Here is a 9162-nt window from a genome sequence, read left to right as displayed (position 1 = left end):
TTTTCCAACATGTGTGAATAAATTTGAAGCATCTTAGTTAATAGTATATATTTTAAAATGAATGTCCTTTCTTCCAAAAGTACTTAATCCTAAGACTCAATTTTCATTCACTGGAGATGTATCTGGCAAAACAAAAGAAAGTAAAAACAGAGATTGTGTAGAAAGAGTCTGTCATAACTTAGTAACCACACATAAAATCTTTGCATTTGATAACAGCAAAATATAAGCAGTGTGATACCCCAGTAGCCGCTCACAGGATATTAAATGATCAGAGATCTGTAACAGGAAGGAAAGTCACACAGAAGTGTTTAGATTTTGGCACCAAAATGATTTTAAAAGAGGCAAAAAATCAGTAATGTGGTGGCAGACAAATTAAGAGTTGAAAAATATGTATTAGACGATATTTCTGGTGTGTCTTTTTGGTGGACAACAACAATTCAGATTACTTATTATGAACCAGATGAATTATTTTCTTACAGTAATAAAGTGCCTGCTCAGCATTCAGCCAAGGCTGCAAAGAGCAAATAAGGCCTTAAAATGCATCAAGAAAGGGCTGAAGAAGAAATGTAAAAATACTGTGATGCCATTTTACTCATCACTCTAAATGAGAGACATAAGTGGAAGCTCATCTCCATGTGACCTTCTCTCATGATACAAAACTGAAAATAAAATGCAGTACACTTAAATCTCTCTCACACTCGTATCTATCATAATTTTGGGAATGCACTACCATTTGCAGTTCGCAGAGGATGACAAGGGAAGATCTGCATTAATGCAGATAATAGTAATAGCTGTGGAAGACAACTTGAAGTAAGAAATAGCCTTTATTTCTAAGAAAAAGACTATAAATTCTTGCTACTCAAAACCTTAGAAGCCACTGCATAAATCACTTGGGAAAAACTGATAGAGTGGGTTACAACATCTATCACCTTTTTCGAAAAGGAAGACAAATTTCAAGTGTGAGGTGCTTCAAATTCTCACAGATGACACTGAAGCCACTATAATATCCCAAGGTGGCATGGCACATCATTCTCAGATAGTGATGCTGATAGCAGAGCCACTGTGAACTGCTGAGCTATGCACTTGTCTGATGCACAGACTAACTGGGAAGTCAGACAGCTTCCACTGCAGCTTCTTTTTTCTTTGTCCTGCTCTGTAATCCCCCTAGTCAGCAAGAATGGTCCTTGCTTTCCAGACTAAGGGAAAGGCTGCCTGTGCTGGCCTGGCAAAAATGATGGTTAACAAGGAACAAACAAGCTGTAGGCACTTGGCAGCTGTGAGGTAAGAGACATCCAGGGCAAAGAGTGGTATGAGGGAATGGCTTGCAGGCTGGTCCAGGTCTGGGCAAACTCTGTGGTGAGGGAGGATGCTGAATCTGGTCACGTTGGAATTAATGGGGTGCACCCAGTGACCATGCAGCAATGCCACAAATAGAGCCAATGTAGAGCCTCTCTCCCACACAGAACTCAAATGAGCCTCATGTCACCACTCAGCTTTGTGTCCCATGGCTTGTGCATGTTTCCCTTGACACAGAGGGTGCCTGGTGCAGCCAGAACTCCTCCCAGGTGAATGTTGTCTTGTTTCTCTGTGCAAAATAGCCTCTTCCAGTGCTCCCAGTAATATTCACAGCTGCTCAACGCTTGTGCTGGATGAGCAGCTGAGCTGAAAGCTGTGCTCTGAGCAGCTTTGCTGTGTTGGGTGCAAAGAGGAACTCATGTTAAATTGATGGGTTCAGGAATTCAGGTCCTGGGGCTGGAGCTCATTGAACATGGGTGGCTTCTTCCTCTGTCACCTGAACAAATCTCCCCTCCCCCATGCACCGAGCTGCAGTGGACAATGCCACTCCTCTTTTGAGAGAGAGCTTTGAAACCTGCTGATGAGAAAGGACGAGATAATAGTATTAATATAGACAAAAATAAAGTAGGGATTTTCAAAATGTCACTTGACAAAGTTGTTATTTTAGCTGAACAAGAATTTCCAGCAATGAAGAATGTATTTACGAACCCACTGAACCATGAAAGAAAATGGATAGACATTTGAGTGAAGCAAAGCTGACTCATTCTTAAAGCTACATTTTTACATCAAGGTTCCTCAGAAGGCCACCCTGCATCCTCTCTTCAGTTATGCTAAGCAGCCATAGAAAGGTAGATGAAGGGGGAAATCAGCTAATTAGATTAAATATAAATAATGATGAAAAGATAACAATAAGTGGATTGGTTTTCATAGCATGCTTAGGCCACCACAGTCACTCCCTAAACAAAAAGCTGAAATACACATTTACTCCAGAGGGCAGCTTTACCCCTTTTAATCATGCAAAACAGCACTGTGGTCAGCAGCCTGCTCCCAGTCAATCTACTCCTCTCAGACAGAGAGCCAGTGAGGAATTGCAGTTCTCCTTCCTAGACTGCACCTGCTTGTCACTGTCCCAGCACCAGCTCTCCACACCTGCTATAAAGGGGAGTACAATTCCACAGGCACCACAGTGCTCCGCTGTTACCAAGATGCTTCTGAACTGCCAGCAGGGATCTACATCATCTACACTTTCTCCTTCAAAAGCTCTTAATTCTTTGCAGTTTTATCCAACATCTCTCTCTTAACACAACCAGAGACCAACTTCATCACATCCTGCCTCTTACGTCAACATCTCCACCTGACTTGATTTACAGTTAGAAATCAAGGGCTATTTAGAAATGTCTACAAAATAATCATTAAAATAGTGCTTAAGGCAATGCCTACTGAAAGTTCAACCTTGCTACTGCAGTCATGAAAGGAGACTGGAAATGATACAATAGTGGTAAGATTTGTAGCATTTGTATAACTGATAAGACCATTCAAAGGAAAGGAGTGGTGGTTGTATCTGCAATCATCTTACTGTGACACAGCAATCTGTCACATAAGTGCCAATGCCCTCATAGAGAAATCAGTCCTAAAGCAGTGAGCCCTACCACTGAGGAGACAACAAGTTAGAAGCTCCCAGGATTATTTTCTTTTTCACAGTCATCCAGCAGCAACATCCACCACAAAAACTACCAAAATCCCATCTTATGGGACAGTCATTGAGTCAAAGACACTTCTCACAGAAATGAAGCTCAAAACCAAAGAAGCTCTTTATCTGTTCCAGGCCAACAAAATCAAGTCCTCCATGTTAATGCAGCTCAAATACATGATTGATCAATGGATCACACTCCTTTAGTTTTTTAACTTTTTTATTTTTATTTTTTATTTTTCAAGTCATCTTTGAAGGGTCGAAGTTTCTCTGGGTTTTAATTTCTTATTTCAAAACAAGTAACAGAACACATCCAGTATAAATAGCTCTGTTAATGCATAAATGCCAGCTCTTTGTGAAAGTGTTGCAAAGTAAAACTACTAAGGCACTAAGAATGTTTTTTAATTCTAAGATGTTTGCTTGTTTGCATTTAAAAACAACGGCAAGTAATCAAGAAACTGATCTGCAAGGATCAGATCTTTTTCCATAGATATGAAGCACTCATAAAAAGTACTCTTGGTGATGCTAGCAACATGTAAAACAAGAGACTGAATGAAGATTGACATTACTAAATGCACTCTTCTTCTCAAGAGAGACTAGAGTGTCATTCAATCAGAATTTTCCGAGAAGGTCCAAGCAGCCAAGTTCAGGAAGAGAGTTTTGTATCTGAAACAGTGATTGGAACAATGGGTGGACATCCCTGCATGAAAAGTTAATATTTGTCTCTTTTGCACAGGAACTTTGCACTCCTTAAAAAACCTCCATAGAAGTACTGTGGTTTGGGCAGGACAATGGAAGAGAGGGACCCTCCCTAGCATTTAACCTGTCACCATTACTCACAGAGACAGCATTACTGGCTTGTAGTAACACAAAACCATCTTAATCAAAGTGAGGAAAGACCACAACACATCTCTGTACTTGCTTATAACTGGTAAACTGAAATTTGACTGCAAGCAAGACCGTGACTGCAAACTGAGTGAGTGACTTGCCTTTTCTGCTATCAAAGTATGCAAGAAAGCTGCAAAAAGTGCACAGAAGGAATATAAGGATAGATTTTGCTGTTGCTTATGCCCTTTTTGTTAATTCACAAGCACTGGGATTGGAAAGAAAATATGTCTGGTTGACTGCAGGAAGCAATGACACGTTCTGCAGCCCTGCAGACAAAGAGCACTGAGAAGCTGCAGAGAACACGTCTGCCCTTGCTATCAAGAATCTTGTTTACACTTTCTACAACAGCGAAACTCATAGTATGAGGTGTCACACAAAACTCCTCAGTCCTACAGAGAAGGGTCTGAGGGGTTTATAAAAGGAAAGATTCTGACTGTTTTCTCCTCAGTTCTGCTTTACCAGCCCATCCTTGCATAATTCAGGTGACTACTTGCTTCCTTTCCTCAGAAATATTAGAGAATCTCCAAAATCTCCCACGGGAAGGTTGGTGCCTATCTGCTGCTGTTCTGGCTTTTTGCATGACCACCACCTCATCTCCACAGCCACATGGAGTCAATCCAGTCACTTCCTCATTCATTAAGCTCACATCCTCTGCACGCAGAGGTCATGCAGTGGGAAGCCTGTCTTGTCATGACACCACAGCGCTTTGCTTCTGATAAGGCAGTTTCATAAAGACGTCCCTGCTCATTGCAGGGGAGTGTGACTGGATGACCTTTAAATGTCCCTTCCAACCCAAAAACTTCTATGATTCTATGGAAAGGGCAAATTTTTCACAGCATTGGCTAATGATCAAAACCTTTTAGCCTAAAACTATTTTACAGTAAGCCAAGCCTATTTGTCAATATTACTGCAATAAAATATTTCATTAATTCTGCTCTGAATTCTTATTATAATTTTATTCTCTTGGGGCAAATAATTTCAGAAGTCCTCATGTAACCAAAAATTGTAGAAAAAATACAAGGATTTGTCTTATTTAACACACTTAAACAGTTTAAATAGAAAAAGTCTACTACGTTGCTCAACAAGTAGCTTATTACACATATCCATAGGAATGTACCAGAATTTAGGAAATAAGCTAGCATTAGAAGCAAAATTTCAGTAAAGTGATGAGTGCTGAAGACTACTGGACAAAAATAAGATTTTTTTTTTCTTTTTTTTTTTTTAATCTACTGCCTATAGTGTAAAAGACTACAGCATTTTATAGACTATCAACTGAGACTATGTGAAAAAAAATTCAACAATCAAACATCATATTAGCATTTATGAAAGGTCAATTCTCAAGTAACTTAAATAGCTATTTACAATTTGCGTCAGAGACTGAGAAAGCAAGATTAGTACTAGATATACAAGGTTCTGCCGAATTTTAATTTGCATGTTGGTTTTTTGTTTTTTAAGTTCAGGACTAGGTTTGCACAGAGGCAGAGCGACTACTAATAGTGTAAGAAACAGGGCAAGAAGAAGTGCCCACCTTTTCTCTAAGGTAATTCACAATGAAGACCTCCGTCATAATATGATACAACTGAATGTGACCCGAATTTTCCAGAGGGCACATGCCAAATTCTTGAATTATCATACCAGCATAATTCAGTGGGCATATAGAGACTTCCAGGTTCCTGGAGAAATGTAAAAAAAAGCCCTATAATTGTCAACTAATTGTACAGAAACAGCTGTGGAGAGCTGATACTGCCCAAAACCAGAGCAAATTGATAGCTAGTATCAATGTTAACTTTAGGGATACCAAAAAAGGTCTGCCATGTTTTCTAGATCTGAGGCCACAAAGTTACTGCTTTTGCAAAAGCAAAATGAAACACAGAAAAAAATTAAAAAAAAAAAAAATCTGTGAGATCCTGCACAGCAAAAGCCACAGCTGCCTGGTCAGGGAATGGTGCAGGTGTGAGTGTACTCCAACATGAGCAGCAGCTGAGGAGCTGGAAGGCGACACCTCGTACAGACTCAGCAGCCAGACGTGACATTTGAATGAAAGGGGTTTCTCCTTTGTGACTGCAAATGGGGAGAGTCCCACGCAGACAGAGAGAGTCCCCCGTGGTTCACAGGAGCAGAATGTAATTGGCACCAGTTGCATTTGTGCAGCTAATGGTCATGTTTGGGAAAAAAACCCATGTTTTACTAACACTGCCTTACTAAATGCCCTCCACTGTCTGCACTGGCTTCCTTATCATGGTGTTGCAGACTTTAGCCAGGCAGAAGGAACTTAGCCATGCCCATCAGTACCTCTCAGTCTGAGTTAGTATACCCAGACTGTATATATATATATATATATACATGTTATATATATGTTTATACTGTTAGTATAAACAGACTGTAGTACCCTTGTCCTATACTTCTCCCTGAAAACAAACAAACAAATTCTGTTGAGGTTCAACCTTTAGCTTTGCAGTGGATGTTGGTCAATTTGAGTCTTGCATTTGCCACATAGAAATCAAAACTCTGTCATCCTTTGTAAAACAAGACATTTTTGAGGAAAAGTACTACAATTAGATAGTATTATAGAAACAAAAATCCATGTATTAATCGCTAGATTCCTTGATTTGTCTTAAGACATCAAGAACCATGCACTCTCATTTACTCAGGCCCAGAAAGTTTCATCTCCTTCCACAGAAGATGAAAGCAATTTCATAATGCATTATTCTAAACACAAGTCTTCAGTTTTGAGCAACTTCTTCCCAACATTTCTCAGTCAATGGGTGATTGTCCTGAATCATTAAGGTTTGAAGACTAAACCCCTATGCCTAACATGCCTAATTTTCTTAATTTTAACATGCCTAATTTTCTTGAGATTTTGACATTTGTAATCAGCAGGGGGTTTCACCAATTTGCATGAACACACTAAAACAGGTAACAGGAAAAAAACAAAGAACTTCACAAGAAAGGACATAAACATTCTTTCAAAGCCAAACCAGCACTGCAATTTAGCATCGAAAGACCTACAGCCTGACAACAAATGAGTGATCTCACAAATCAGAATACACTATGGAACACCAACCAGGGCCATTGAACAGAGCTTATAATTTTAAATAATTTCAATTTCTGTACTCCAGTTTGCCTTGCAGAGTGTGAACTTCAGTTTTTGGCTGTTAATTCTGCAAACTGAGTCATGGCAAGCGAGCAGCTGAATCAGCAGTCAAAGCCAAGTCTGTTGCACTGAAAGAGCTTAAAAGCACTGAAATTCCAGCTCAAATTCGTATGAATGTAAGACTTCACCTTAAGCTTCCAGGTGCTGAAACTCAAAAGGAGATGATCAGATATGCTCTACATCAAAAGAAGATACTGGACTAGATGGACCTTAGTCAAACTCAGTGCCTTTATTCTTACATGAAAAAAAACACCAAAGCTCTATTAAATGAGAAAAAGAGAGCAAATGCAGCAAAAAATATGAGCTGAGCTCTGTCTGTTTTTTAAAGCCCTCAGCCTCTGGGACAAAAGAGTTCTTGTGAGCAGTGCCAAATCCTGAACAAACTCAGAGAAACCTTGGGAATCTCTGAATGTTCTTTCACCTACCCTGCAGGACAAGTACAATAGCATGATTATGTGTCCAAAGAAGGTGCTTGCTCACCAGCAACCACAGTGAAAGCAAACCAGACATCATCTAACCTACTGTTCTTCTGAACTGAAAATAGGTGATACCTATGACAGAACCAGCATGGTGTCTACCTTGCTCAGATAAAATGAAAGACAAGACAGCGATGAGTAGGTGGTGAGAAAGTACCAGCAGAGCTTGTACTGACGGGCATTCCCCATCTTGCTGTTAGGCAGATTTTTATTAGGGTTTAGATGAATTTTCCCCACTTTTCACATCCAGCCTGAGGAACTGAACCTTTACCACAGTTCACCTCCCTTCTTTCATGTAAAAATTCTCAACTTGTAGCTGGGAAATCTGAAAACTACAGAGCTCAGCATTATTCACCTTTGCCAGTTTAGTGAGATGCAAGGCCACAGCCTATAGCTGGAGGTAGCAGAAGGGAAATTATTTTCCTTCCCTTCTCCAATGCCAATCTGCTCAGTTTAAAAAGAACAACAAAAAATCCAATAAACAAACAAACAAGGAAAGCAAAACCAACACAAAATCAAAACCAAAAAAGAAGCCACCCTTTACAACATAGTATTATGCCTTCCCCAGTCTTCACTAGGCTTCACATCCAGATCATATTTTGTAACACTGAATATTCTTTTTTCCTTGTAGGTCCATAGTGCTTAAACATCCCCATTACAGCGCTCTATACCTACAGGAACAGGAGCAACAAATCAAGTATGCTACTACTGTGGTCTCTTTTTAGTACCTTTGCACAGGCTGAGTTTTTCAGATTTTTTTTTAAAAAACCAAAACCACAACAAAAAGCCTCCTGGTTGGTTTCAGCATATGTAGCTTCTGCTCTTGCATCTAAATTACTGGCATATGTCCAAGTTCTCCTTATTTCCTAGGATGGGTGAAAAAGCTTAGTTTTCGGGTGGTAAGAGTGTGTGGTCCCTCTTATCACAATAAAACACATTAAGAAGAGTACAAAATTTGGCTAATCATCACAGGATCTACCTTTTTATTTTTTTCCAGCATCTCTGAAGCCTTTGAATCAAAGCAAACAGACCTGAGAGACTAGACTACAAAAAGATAAAAATGGGCAGCTCGCTGCTAGTTGTTTCTACTGAAAGTTCTTCTATTTCAACACAAGACAGAGGGACTCAGTGCTTTAAACGAAGTCATATCTGAAAATGTCTCTGTTTGGCTGCAGTCAAAAGGCTCACATTGTCTTGACTTCAGTTTTTGAAGTAGATACTGCTCCGGATCAAAGGACCAGCAAAGCAACACAGATGAGGATGCAGGGTAGCAGAAGACAATAGACAATACTTTGCAGGAAGTCATGCTAACATTTTGTGAGTTCAGTATCAGGTTCTCGGGTTCTTCAGCACACAGGATCTACCTATTCACTATTAGTACAGACCACATCCTAAAACTGAGGGTGAAAAAGCAAAACAGCTTAAAAGAAAATATGCAAATTGTATGCAGGATCCAGACTCATCTCTCAGTTTAAAGTCTTCCAGGAAGCTTTAATGGTACAGCAGAATGTTTCAACATCCAGAAATAGAATTTAACATGGAAGAGACAAGAAAATAATGCAAATTTTTCTTCTGCACAGTTTCTATCTTATTCCATTTCTGTTTGCTGTGAAAAGAGCAACCAACACTGTCAGCAAACAGAAGAAAGGTCTAAAGCT

Source organism: Sturnus vulgaris, chromosome 1 (assembly GCF_052056855.1).
Source record: "Sturnus vulgaris isolate bStuVul1 chromosome 1, bStuVul1.hap1, whole genome shotgun sequence".
Classification (NCBI taxonomy): domain Eukaryota; kingdom Metazoa; phylum Chordata; class Aves; order Passeriformes; family Sturnidae; genus Sturnus; species Sturnus vulgaris.
Note: the sequence above shows the minus strand (reverse complement) of the source record.